Here is a 14,578-nt window from a genome sequence, read left to right as displayed (position 1 = left end):
CTTTCTAGCCTGACGGTACAGGTTCTCCATTTCTCAATGTACAGGTATACTGTATGGTTGGTCAATATTGGAAAAGAGCAACATTTCCAGACACATACCTACACTACATACCTATATATTAGCAATTTGTGTTATTCCAACACACCCAAATGTATGACATAAGATCTGGTTTTAAACTGAGTGTGGAAGAGTGGAGGTTGCTACTTCTGATTGGTCCTCCCCTTCACACACACACCATCCACATACATTTTTAAAGCAGCAAATTAAATAATTTTGCTGTTTCTGTATTACAGAAATGAGGGAGCGCAGCCCCCGGAATCTCACCAGGAAAAGGAGAAAGTACAATGAATCAACTGGGTGACATAGCAGCTTTCAAATATTGGCAACTATGGTTTTTTTGTGGAGTAAATACTTTTTCTATTAGGTTTTATAGGATTAGAAACATGGCAAACAATCATAACAATAATACAAATAAAAACATGTTTAAGGGAGGGGGAGAAATGGCAATGTTGCGTTGGAAAGAGTTAGGAGGAGGGGAAGTTAGCAAAGGAAGGAGAAGGGTAGATTATATGGTATTCGTCGGTAGTTCAACCTTATAATAGTCTGTCCAAAGGGAAACTGTTCGGTGTATCATGTAAGATGACAGTGATCTGCCCCATACAATAATTTAGTCAAGTATTGTTTATTGTGGCGGGTAACGAAGGGAGGTCAGCGTTTCCAATTGCTAGCGCTTTGACATTTGGCTGCGTTCAGGATATGCCTTATTAGTTTTTGGGTATAGCGTGAGGTGTATGGGATGGGCGTAGGTAGAAGGGAGCAGAGTGGGAAATCTGGCATTTGGACATCTGTTTTTTACTTACTGAGATTGTGAACTTTATCCCAGTAGTATTTTATTTTAGGACTGGACCACCAGATGCAGCAGGGTACCAGTTATAATGTAACCTTGATCGTCAGATATATAATGTAGCCTTCACATGTCCATCATTATACACAGCAGCAGGGAGAGAACTACTGACCACAAAGTGGCCCCTTAAACCCAAGAGGTTCTTTCACCATGGATTGGGCTGTCTGTGTCAGGTACAGGAAGGATCAGGCAATAGCAATCTGCAATCTTATTGCAAAGTAATCACACTGAAGCTTCTACTTAAGCAAATGCTCATTAAAAGATGAAGCAACAATAGTGTGATAATTATCCAATAAAAGCACAAGCAAGTAGTACTTGATTTTGGTCTGTCTGATCCCAGGTGGCAAAAAGCTGTTTCCACAATTGCTCTAGTGCTCTAGTAGTAGCAGTGCTCCAATAACCTGGAATGGTCCAGCTGTTCTCCTTGTTGTAACTAAACTATACTTTCCTTTTCACAACTGGTATCCACTGTTTAAATATTTTAGCCCCACCATCACTAATATTACACACGCAAGCATATTGTGTTATGCAGCCCAAATTCCCAGTATATAATACATCCCTCCTCTTGCCTGACTTCTGCTCAAAAGACTCCCCCAAGTCACTTCTCAAATTTCCAAAGGAGTACAACCTATTACATATGATCTAACATCACTGTACTACCATGGCATACGTAATACAAAGCCGTCTGTCATATCATAAGTGACTTTCATATTCTCTATATTGTGATAGGGAAATCATCTGTGACATATGGGAGCTGCCAAAATGATGCAAGCGTACAGGTTCAGGGGAAAGGACCCTCACTCTTCAAATAAAACCAGATTTAAGTGAACAAATTAATAATAATTATAATAATAAAAAAAACCTACACTGTCCCGTCATAATTTGTCTGCCTCGCATCACTTTGTACAACAACAAAATAAATGTCAAATTGACCCTCTGTTCTGCTGAAGCCAGTCCGTGCAGCCCACACTACATGAATATATCTCAAATATTCTTTCTTTGTTTCTTAAACTAATTTTCAGATACAAGGAACAATTCACCACTTATAGACGTCACATGGACTACAAGTTCGAGACACTATATTATATATTTGATGAGACTCACGTCAGTCTACCTAAATCTGTACAGAATCTAAGCCACAGCATTTGTGTGTCTGATGACCTGGATATTCTTCAGAATCTTCACAAGAATAGTGCTTACTCTGCACAAAAAATAGTTTGTTTGTTTAACAGACAGCGTCATGTTTGTAGTATGTGGTAAATGTTTCTCTGTTCTAATGATTTGTATTGCCTTGTGTACTGAAACTTTGCAATTGTTTTAATGTTACCTGTTCTTGTCTATGTGCCTTATATATAGTCTGTTTACTTTGTCTGAGTAAACCCAATAATACTCACATTTAAATTTGATCAATCTAAATTAGGCACGATAATACCAATTAGGAATTACACTGAATGTAGGGATACATCAAATCCTAATGCTGGCTGGATATACAACAATAGATGCCCCATTTGTAGACCCAAAACAACTGGCACCTAATAATTAAATCAAATAATTTCCACACAAATCAGTGGATGTCATAGTTAGATCTTCCAGGAGAAAATTACATATACAATTAGACCACTCCTAGCTAATTTTTAATATTGCCCCTTGCAGTTAGATTCAGCATTAGGCATAATACTTTCTAAAAGGATTTGGAGTTTAGGTTTGCACTATTTTTGATAGATCACTGTGATTAAATCATGGTTTCTTTGGGCTGGGAGAACTCGTTTTAGCCCCTGGTCTGGATGGATTTGGGATAGGATCGTTAAAAACGAACCTCATGCCACCTTTCCAGCTAACATGTAATTAGGTACTACTTGTTGTTGTACATTGCTATATTTTTGTTATTACAACAGTAGTTACAGTGTGTTTCCTATGCCTGTGTTTTCAAAATACACAAATACAGTCTTAAATATGAATAAAGAAGCATAAACCCTGCCTCAATCTCAAACATTTGTCGACTTCAATTCAGAGCTGGATTAAGGTTCTGGGGGGCCCGGGGCACTTAAGACAGGGGGGCCCCATATTGTCGAATATGATATTCATTTTAAACAAATAAGCACTACTGTTAGATGCACACAACTCTGCCTTCACAAGAATAACAGTGTGAAGTAGGATATACCTCCCAACTGTCCTTGTAGTCAGACCAAATCCTAACTAAGTGAGACAGTCACCCAAATTCTGGACAGTCCCAACATATTGAGAACAGTTGGAAGATGGCCCTGCTCTCTCCTACCTGCTGTTGTCACTTTCACCACCTGTGGCTGCTGGTGTCTTAAGCTCAGTTGCTGCTTGTGTAGATTCTGGAATGTCGGGGCCTATTTTGAAACAAAAACAGGTACATAAAGTTTAGGAGTCCCCAAAGAGTCCGGTTAATAAATCAGTAGCACAACCTTTAATAATTAGGCCTCCCTCCCTGCAACCAGCCCCAAATTTAGAATTAAATTAAATTAATACCATTCACTTTTAATAATAGAACTATTTTCCCCAAGCAGCCCCGACATTAAATTAATAGCGTACACATTTAATAAACTTATTTCCCTCTCCACCAAACAGCCTGGTGTAAATGAATAGCATTTACATGTAATAAATAAACCTATTTTTCAAAACCATTGCCAACATTTTATAATTCATATTCACATTTAATAAATAGCACTCCTTCTCCCCAAACTCAAGCACACATTAAATACCTCACAATCACTCCACAAATAATTAACAAAATAACCTTACTATATGTAAGTATATATTGGTTATCCCTAACAGCCTAGTCCAGCTAAGCACTAGCAGGCCTGATTTGTTGCAAGGCAACAGAGCTAGCATGGAGGCATATTACATTTTGTACATTATACGTTTCCATATAAAGTAAGTGTATGTCCTCTTTAGGAGAGCTAACAGAATGAGTGGCCATAATTTTGTCATTTTTCCCATAATGCCCACTTTTAGAAATGCTACTTCCCTGGGGCATGGAGAGAGGGTCCACAATAAATAGACAATCTAGGTCTGAGCACATCGTACTTCTCTGTTCTCCATTTATATCCCCAACATCCCACTCCTCAATCCTCTTCTTCATCTTAATCCTCTATCTTCCCTCTCACTCCTCATTCCCCACCTACTTAGCATCTTCAATCCCCTTCTCATCAGCGTTGGTTTCCCTTCCTGGGTTGTCACTCTGCAACCCCCTCTATTTGTATAATCACATCCTCCTTGTCCATAATCACCCCCTCTCCTTGTCCATAAATCACCCCTTCTCCTTGTCCATAAATCACCCCCTCTCCTTGTCCATAAATCACCCCCTCTCCTTGTCCATAAATCACCCCCTCTCCTTGTCCATAAATCACCCCCTCTCCTTGTCCATAAATCACCCTCTCCTTGTCCATAAATCACCCCCTCTCCTTGTCCATAAATCACCCCCTCTCCTTGTCCATAAATCACCCTCTCCTTGTCCATAAATCACATCCTCCTTGTCCATAATCACCCCCTCTCCTTGTCCATAAATCACCTCTTCTCCTTGTCCATAAATCACCCCCTCTCCTTGTCCATAAATCACCCCCTCTCCTTGTCCATAAATCACCCCCTCTCCTTGTCCATAAATCACCCCCTCTCCTTGTCCATAAATCACCCCCTCTCCTTGTCCATAAATCACCCCCTCTCCTTGTCCATAAATCACCCCCTCTCCTTGTCCATAAATCACCCCCTCTCCTTGTCCATAAATCATCCCCTCTCCTTGTCCATAAATCATCCCCTCCTTGTCCATAATTCACACTCTCCTTGTCCACAATTATCCCCTTCATTTTCATAATCACCTCCTCCTCTGGCTGAAACACACACAGACACAGTCACACACACACACACACACACAGAAAGTTTCACACACACAGTCACACACACAGAAAGTCTCACACAAACACACACACACACACACAGAAAGTCTCACACACACACAGTCACACACACAGAAAGTCTCACACACACACAGTCACACAAACACACACACACACACAAAGTCACACACAAAGTCACACACACAGCAGATCTTAACTTACCTTATCCCCCACAGACAGGCAGGGCAGCTCTTCTATGCTCCTCCTCACACTGTCATCTACACGCAGCTAAGGAAGCCCAGAACACTTAAAAAAAAAAAAGCAAAAGCTTACCTGTGCTTATAGTGCCGACAGAGCACTTAAAAACGGAACCCTGTGCTGCCCCCTGTAGACTGACATTTGGGGGCAGCAAAAAGAGCCACAGCTGGTCCGGGGGGCCCCCTGAGAGAGGGGGGCCCGGGGCACATGCCCCCTGTGCCCCCCCCCTTAATCCGGCCCTGCTTCAATTCACCTTGGATGAAAATAACGTCACAATTAGCAATTACTGTGATTACCCAAGGTTCAGTTTTGCATTCGACATCAACATTATACAGTTTGGGGCCATGTTAAATAGCATGTACAAATCTGTTTATAACACTGATTAAACAGATTACCATAGTATTTAAACTAGGATCTTTCTTATTAATATTAACACCTCTGTTGAAACATAAGGCCAACTACTTATTGAACTACAAACCATAAGATTCTCAGAAAGGCAGCTTTATAGTCACTGGATGACATTATACTGTATATCAGCAATCTGTACTCATATACTATACTGCTCATCCTACAGCATGCTTTCATCAGATATTTCTATAAACAGCTTGGACATGGAGACCTTAGGTAAGCCATATTCTACCTCATTCACTTATATTATTAAATGGTTTAAATGGCACAAAAATATGTAACGGATGGTGAAGGCTCTATGGCAAACCAAGCAAATGACAATCCTGACTCTCAACACACTTAAATTGGCATTATGGTTTGAATGTTTTGAACCAAGCACATAATTATAATAGTTATTAGCCATACTTGGTACTGTTATTATTTTGTGTCTGATTACCCATTGTACTCTCCCCCCCCCTATTTTCTATTCCTGTGATAATGTACTATACCCCCACCCCCACTTTTCCATTCCCCTTTTTTGTTTTCTTTTGTATTTTCAACACATGGAAAATCTTTTCAATAAGAATATTGATAAACAAAACTAACGTATACAAAATTAAATTTTTCATCTGCCTGAAATCAAAATACTTAACACGCCCCCACCCCAACACACAAACACACTTACCCACAGCAACAAGAGGGAATGTGATGAGTAATCCAATCTAAAATGGCCTCAGTTATTCTTCTTTGATGGATAACAGCATCGTAATGATGAAGTGACAAGGCTGTTACTCAGCCAGATGAGACCATCAAATGACTGACCTCATCTATCTTACTATATGCTTTGCTTTCCTCCAGCTTAATATTAATTTCCTTGTTACATAAAAATGATCATGTAGCAAAAAGCAGTATATCTGTTGTTCAATTCAAAATACTAGTCTTAACTAAAATATGTCACCATATTACTAGATATGTAAGTACAGTGATGAAAAAGGGTTTATAAGACCTTCAGAACTACCTGTATTAATGCATCATTGTGACTTGAAATCTTATTTGATCTGAACTTCATTTAAATCCTAATAATAAATAAAATCTGAATACACAGATAAAGATAAAATACTGCACTTTTTCCTGGGTCAACATACTAGACTTGGCACAAGATATAGTTCAGCAAGACTTGGCACCAGGGTGGCACTAGTGAGGCTCTGTGTATTAATGTAGGCATCAGGTAAGACTCAACTTATTATACTTAGCACCAGGTTTGAAATTGAATCTTAGGCTTCACACCTGATATTCTTCTGCATATTAAACTTGACACCAGATACTAATTTGCATATTCAACATCCCTCCAGATGAGGCTCTGTAGATTAGACTTTGCTATTAGATGGGGATCTACACATTATACTTGTCCCGAGGCATAGCTCTGCATATTAGACTTGGAACAATGTATGGCTCTGCATATTAGACTTGGAACAATATATGGCTCTGGATATTAGACTTGTAATAATCTATGGCTCTGGATATTAGACTTGGAACAATTTTAAATATATATTACATATTAAACATGGCACCAGATATGGCTTAGCATATTATATTTGGCACTAGATAGAGCTCTGCATATTACATTTGGCTACAGTTATGGCTCTGTATATTATTTTTGGCCCCAGTTATGGCCCTATATATTAGATTTGGCTCAAATTATGGCACTGCATATTACATTAGAAACCAGATATGGTTTACCATTATCTACTAGACACTAATTATGGTTCAACATATACTTGGCAACAGATATGGCTCAGCAAACTGTAGGTCCTATTTTGGAGATGGAGCCTAGATTTTAGACATATTTGTTAAGACCTGCTTCATAATGTAAGTGTCTGCAGAGTCTGTCCTGCTGAATAAGAAAGCAGCTGCACAGGTATTTGCAGCCAGCTCTGGTACATTAGACATATATTAAGACAGGATGTGAGAGTCTCCAAGTCAGTGGTCAGGGAACCGGGGTAAATTACCCCAAGTGGGGTAAAAATGAATTTCCTGGGGGTAATGCTGCCGAGACACACCGCCGGCTGTCATGTGATTTTTTTTCCCAGCAGTCTCCTCTCTCCTACTGAATGTCGGGCGGCCCAACGTCATTTTCAGTGAGGAGCAGAGAGGAGCAGCGGCAGAAGAAAACAAGACAAGAAGAACAGAGAAGAAGAAAAAAGAAGAGAAAAAGTCAATAGAAAAGTAAGTAAAATAACAGAGGCACATAGGGTGAGGGAAGTAAGAGAGGGGTAACAAAACTATGGAGGCACATAGGGTGAGGGAAGTAAGAGAGGGGGGAACAAAACTATGGAGGCACATAGGGTGAGGGAAGTAAGAGAGGGGGGAACAAAACTATGGAGGCACATAGGGTGAGGGAAGTAAGAGAGGGGGAACAAAACTATGGAGGCACATAGGGTGAGGGAAGCAAGAGAGGGGGGAACAAAAGTATGGAATTCCAATAATTAATAATATATGATTTCCTTCCTTTCAAATCAGGGGGAAACGTTGGCGTATCTAAATATATTTTGGGGTAAAAGGTAAAAAAGTTCCCTGACCCCTGCTCCAAGTAAATCTTGCCGATATGATCTGCTGCAGCAGTTGCAGATCACTTTTTTTTTATACAGCAACGTACTCTCTCGAATGCTTTGGAGAATCTGGTATAGTTAAAATATATATATATATATATATGTATATATATATATATATGTATATATATATATATATATATATATATATATATATATATATATATATAAAAATGGTGTGTGTATGTGTGTGTGTGTGTGGGGGGGGGGTGTCTGTGTGAATTGGGTTTATATAATTTAGCTAACAATTTGGTATTAGCAATGTGGCATGCAATTGGACTATGCAATATGGCTATTAATTAGTCATGTCACATTGCTCGACTAGTGGCTAAGGGCAATCACCTTGTAGGGGGTACACCCATGATTTCTGCCTCATTTTGTCTAGAACAGCTCTAAAGTTTTAAGATCTGAACTTAAATTAGAGAAGAGATTATTGTCCCCATTCAACCAATCTCCAACATCCAGCTGTCATAATGTCTGCACAGTTAGCATGGTGCTCCCGGCATACACAAATCTTATGCAGAAGCACACTATGATGAAATATCTGTTATAGACATGCAGCCAGCTACAGCATTTCACATAAGCTAAAGACCAGTATACCAATGTATTGTCCTTCCATGAGCTTTGTCCTGTAATTTGGCCAGAGGGACAACTAATTTTGACACTTTGTTGGATAGAAGTGCTGCAACTCAGTGAACGCTGTTGCTCAGCTGTTATGAACAGAAAAGTATGGATTCAGTTTCCTTACTTGGCACAAGAGACAATATTACTATCCTTATTACAATGGAGGTAAATTACATAAAAATGCAAACTTCTACAATTTGATAGCAACAGTAATATGTAAATGTGTACAAAGTTACTCATTGATATTCATTAATGTCAAATTCTACAATAATAAACACATAAAAGATGTGTTCTTTAATGACTAAGTTATAAAAAGAAGCAGGTAACAGCAAGTAAGATATGCAGAACTATCCTCCTGTCATTGCCTGGTTTTGTTTTATTCATGGGCTGGCTGGATGACGATAATGTGCACATAGTTTCCCAAATGAGAAACACGCAAGCACCTGTTTGTATAATAGTGAGCGGAACAATGGAGCCGCTCAGACACTGCTAATGCATATTTCACCTTATAAACTAATGCAAATGAGGCATCAACTGGTAGGTTGATGATTTTGTTTGTTCTCTCTGCCATATGAATTATTGAAGTATACATTTTCTTTTATTGCTACTATAACCTTGAGGAATGTTTTCTTCACTGCGGAGCCTTTGAGAAATGTAATCATCCTTTCAAGTTACAGAAAAACTTCCTGGATTAATCTTTGCAACTTGGCAGTAATAATCTTTCATTTTCTTCGAATATCTGTGGGTTATGATCCTACGGAGGAGGGGATTATTTTGAGAATGATACCATGGTTCAAATACATCTTAGGGGGCGAACAAAATAAATATGTGGAAAAATCAGAGTAAATAAGTTTCCAGCTCTCTAACTTCTGGTCTACATCTCACATTGTGCTCAATGCGCCTGATGCAGAGTTGGTCGCATATGTTGATAGCCCCTGGGGAAGTTACTAAAGGAGATAGGACACTGGAGAAAGGAATACTGTTACATTCCTTATTTAATTTCGTTGAGTAGATGGCTGCTTGGTTTAGGAATATTGCTTCATACACTGAGCTCATTTTGTTTCACATAATAACGGTGATGAAAACCTCTGGCTATTGTGGTATTTTATGGAGAATCCAGGGGGAGGAATATCTCCAACCAGCAGAATATGCACCAGGCCTTGATCACTGTGTGCATTTGTACTTGCCCTAGAGCACGTGCAAAAGGTATGTTTCCCATACATGGTTCTGCTTCCGCATTTGTGCACACACACTTTTACTGCCCTCGGCCTACGTAAGGATGTCCCTTCTCTCCCTGCAACGCCTCTCCAGGTACAGGCAAGCGTAAGTGTCAGATATGTGCAAGTCTACAAAGGCGCACGTTTGCACACTCACTTTCTGGTTAGTGACATTTTTCAAGTTTAATCCCAGTTTAAAACACACTACAGTTCAATACTAAATACAGGCCCTGGGCAAGATGGAGCAAGGAGCAATGGTTTGTCTCCTGATATTATTTTACTTTACAGACCAATCAAAAATTTGCTTTTTAAAAAAGTTGGAGTTTCTCAAGCTTTTACTTTGAATTTTGTTTCATGTGCTGGGATTGCAAAAAATACAACCATTTGCCTCTGACCAAAATTATTTTTTTATTTGAATATAAAAAATGTGTAAAGATCTTTTGAAGCTGCATATGCTGTTTCATGCTCCATTAAAATAGATCATTCCTTTACACATCCTAATCCCTATGATATATTTACATAGATGATAAAAAATAATTATACCATGTTAGCAAGTATTATGTGGTCAGTGTTCCAAATTTGCTACAGATTTATAAATTTCACTTTAATCTAGGTAAAGCATTAGTCTGGTATATAGAGAGGAGCTATGACTACAGAATTTGGTAAAAAACAAAACAAAGGACACGCTCTACCAACTGTCATCACTTCTGCAAAATGAGGTACAGTAGAAAATAATTTGTCAGCATTTATACAAAGTGATTCCGGAAAGAAACTGGAAGTCCTGGACCTGCCAAGATTGAATATTATTTTCTATTAAACATAATAATACATATCTACTCTGTAGGTTTAAGGTTTCGACTATGATGATAAGATTAGTACTCATATGACCATGGTGCTTTCTGACAATCACAGGAACATTGCTATTGATTAACTGCTATCCATGGTGCATAGAGCAACGACTTGTAACCAACTGTACAGGAAAGAGCACAGTCCTGATCACTCCTAAAGCTGGAAATGCATTGCATTGGTCTTTGAGAAACATCAATGGACTGATAAAAAAAAAAAACATATGTACCTAGATGGACAAACCCTAAAACCAGTGCACATCAACTTTAATACCAGGAATGACTGTTCAAGTTTTCAAAGTTAGGTGACCTATTGCCTGCAAGATGACAAATCTTTACCCATGTCTAAAGGGTTTTTAGGAAGCTTTGGGTTTGACTAAGTCATAGGATCCGACCTCTCAAATGTAAATCACAATTTCCCTATGATTTCAGTATTGTATACTGTGACAGGATTGACCGCCTATGCCACCCTGTCTGTTGTTGCTGGGAACCGGCTGGGCTTACTTTGCCACCGTTCCCTTTCGTTATTCAGAATACGCCTCTCCTGCCGCAGTGGGAGGGGCCTGCTGCCACCACTGAGCTCCTTTTATGGCACTCAGAACCACGTTCCTTTTGGGTAACTGACGCTGCTAGCGTACCTCGTTGCTGGTGTACCTCGCTGGTGTACCTGACCTCTTACTATGGATCAGGGTTTCCCCTGGCCTATCACACTGACCAGGGCTGCATGGGTAGCAGCAGGCAGAGCGGTGGTACTGAAGAGCTGGGTCCAACCTCAGAATCAGCCGGAGAACGGATTAGAGTTTGGTTCTAATCTGTAGGTCACAGGATTTTCAGCATGGAAGATATTTTCAAGCAGGTCTATGAAGCAAGTGATGTTTATTTGCTCAAACACTGATTGAAGATATCAGTGAGCAGGTCAGATGAAATAAGAAAGATACATTTCAGTGTACAAGTCAGTGCATTTTATACAGATTTGGACACAGGCTATTTTTAGAATCAGGATGTAACCCTGTTTACCAAAACATGGATTTACATGCATTGCAAAGCCACTAATATTTACACTTAGCTATGTAATTCTTAAAAACCTTGCTGTGATTTCCTGGATCTTATTTCAGATGCAGGAGACCCACTAGCCAGTCAAAAGTTCTTACTGGCATGAATACTTCAGACAGTCGCCGAATACAGATTGCCACAGAACAACAAAAGACCCAAAACAAGCCACTTCCCCACATCACAATACACCAAAGGCTTGGCAAACAAAGGCTCATTGTATCAGATATATACTTCAGACATAATGCATTTCCCTCAAGAGAGGCTAAACCGAAAAAACACATTTTCTACCCTGGTCTCAGAAATAACGATTTCCTATCTCAAAATATACACAATATTAAAAATAAGTGCATTGGCAATTTATATGAATAAGCGCCCCACGCTATTTCCTTTAAATAAATTCACACCATAAGTTATTTATATGTGATCAAGTCACATATACACAATCAACACTTCCAGGATCTAAAATGAAACATAAAAGTATATATAATTTAGGCTCATTCTGCTTTATTTTAAAATGCAAATAAGGGCTTGGCTCTAGATCATTATTCTGCAGAATCTTTCAGAAAACCTTTTGAAATGAGGAAAAATACTAAAATGTGGATTAGGTGCATCCCTGGAAGAAAAAAGCCTTTGGTGTGGATAATTTCTGTATATGGTGGTAATATGAAATAAATGTCTAGAGTTGCAATCAAATAAATATGCAAGCTAGCTGGTTCAATTCTACAGTTATTCCTTAACCTGGAGTGAAATCAGGAGGAAAGAAGAACACGTAGAACTAGGGTAAGTCAATCACCCAGGCCTCGCATTCTGAGATAGTAACAACTAAGTAAAAAGATTACAGATGGACTTTCAATGCCTGACACCAAGTTCAAACTCCACATCAGATTTTGTCATGACTTACGACTTCTGAATACTAAAATCTCATTACTACACCAAGTCAGTTCCTCCATTTTTAGGCTCTGGAAAAAAATCTATGGCATGCATTCACACTGCAAACCCAACAGTGCTATATAGTACATTATTTTAGCAGGATCATATATATCCTATACCTTTACTTAATGCCGTAAGAAAATCAATCTGTGTTCTTAGGCTCATCAGTAGCAGATATGAAACCTCTAGCAGTAGTTACAGCAAAGCCAACACAAGTGAAAGAGATCATGTCCGCTGTACATAAATACAAATATTGTAATTCTATTAGGCCATACAAGAATTTCAAGTGCGTAGAAACATTAAATAAAAATACTGCATGTCGCCTGAGCAACCAGGTACCGTGACGTCAATAACATGTTCATTTGCCTTGATCATTAACATAATTTTCAAGGGAACACACATAGAGGAAGTATGCAAATTTGTAACATGAAATGGAATGTAAGCAAAGAAAAGCCCAGCATGGATGCAGCTCATCAATATATGGCATGCAGGATGGACCCTACATCATTAATTACAAGACCAGTTGTGAACAACTAGACAAGTAATAAACACAAAGGGGCTTATTCAATTACGATTCCGGTCCGCGGGATCGCGCCGCCAACTTAATCCACGTTACCGCAATGACGTGGATTTTCGTTCGCAGCCCATAGGGTTGCGTACGAAAATCTGCGTTATTTCGGTACCGTAATACCGGCAATAACGCGCGTTACCGCGGACCGGAACCCTAATTGAATATGCTCCAAAGCATTCAACCCCCATTAAATGAACATAAAGGGAGTGGTCATTAGATATGGCTTACAACAAAACTGAACTGGCATGTAAGGTATATCGGATATCTACACAATAATAGCCAGTATGTATAAGATATCAGACTAATATATACAAAGCATCATGCTTATGTAAGTATATATTATGTCTTATGAGCATAAAATCTTCACAGCTGCCAAAACCTGATTGGCTGAATGTTTGTAATGTTGTACTATTATCTCTTCTGGTGGGTGGGGTCTATCACTCATACAGGCTGAACGGAGAAACGGTTAGTTCTGGAAATAGGTGGTGGTATATTCTCTTGATTAAAAAAGCAGTAGATGCATAATTATAGATAGAATAAATTAATTTACAAAATGTGACATGACTCTCCTCTGCAAGGACAATTCATAGCTATTTTTACGGCATTTTCGCGATTAAGAAAAAGGAAAATAATGTTTTAGCCATTGGCACTAGGCTAACATTCATTTTTTTCTTTGTCTACTTTTTCATTTTTATCCTCCAGATGCAAATTCAACTGCCACTTGTAAAATCCATAAACATGAGCCCGGAAACATAATGTGCTGCTTGTTTTTTTTTTGTGTTTTGTTTTTTTGCAGTAGCATTAAAAGGTAACAAAATAAAATTCTGAACCATCTTTAATACACTGTCTACATCTCAAAACTACAAGTTGCCCCATGACTGCAAATTAAGTAGAAGTATTAATACAACTATTGGCTGAGAACAAAAATCCAGTCTCAGATAAATAAAAGAATCAGAATAACACATTCAGTAACTTTTGCACAGGTCGATACAAAGTCACAATAAGCTACTAAAATATCGGTTATAAAGCCAGGATGCTCTGCCAAATTATTATGCAAACGGCAAAATAAGAGTCAATTACCTCCAGAAAAGCCTTAATTTAGGCACTGTTTATAACAAGGCCCACAGTTCATTAGCAAAAACCACAGCAGAGAAACTAAACCAATTTGAAGCAGCTTCAACAATAATAAAAGCAATAACTTAAATGAAAATATAAATTCAATGTATTACTGTCTTTGTATTTTTACATTTCTAGATTTCAACGTTAATAACTTTGTAATTGGCTTTAGTCGTATGGATAGTAACTTGGTCTTCATTCGTT

The 14,578-nt window shown here is 38.7% G+C and overlaps 1 protein-coding gene across 4 annotated transcripts in view; it reads right to left on the bottom strand.

Annotated features, from left to right (window-relative positions):
* ASCC1 (activating signal cointegrator 1 complex subunit 1) overlaps positions 1-14,578 on the bottom strand; it is a 172,495-nt gene that overhangs the window by 72,862 nt on the left and 85,055 nt on the right. The gene's annotated exons all lie outside the window — the stretch shown is intronic.

Source organism: Mixophyes fleayi, chromosome 6 (genome assembly GCF_038048845.1).
Source record: "Mixophyes fleayi isolate aMixFle1 chromosome 6, aMixFle1.hap1, whole genome shotgun sequence".
In the NCBI taxonomy this organism is placed as follows: Eukaryota; Metazoa; Chordata; class Amphibia; order Anura; family Limnodynastidae; genus Mixophyes; species Mixophyes fleayi.
The sequence above is the reverse complement of the archived record's forward strand: the minus strand, read 5'-3'. Positions and strand labels throughout refer to the sequence as shown.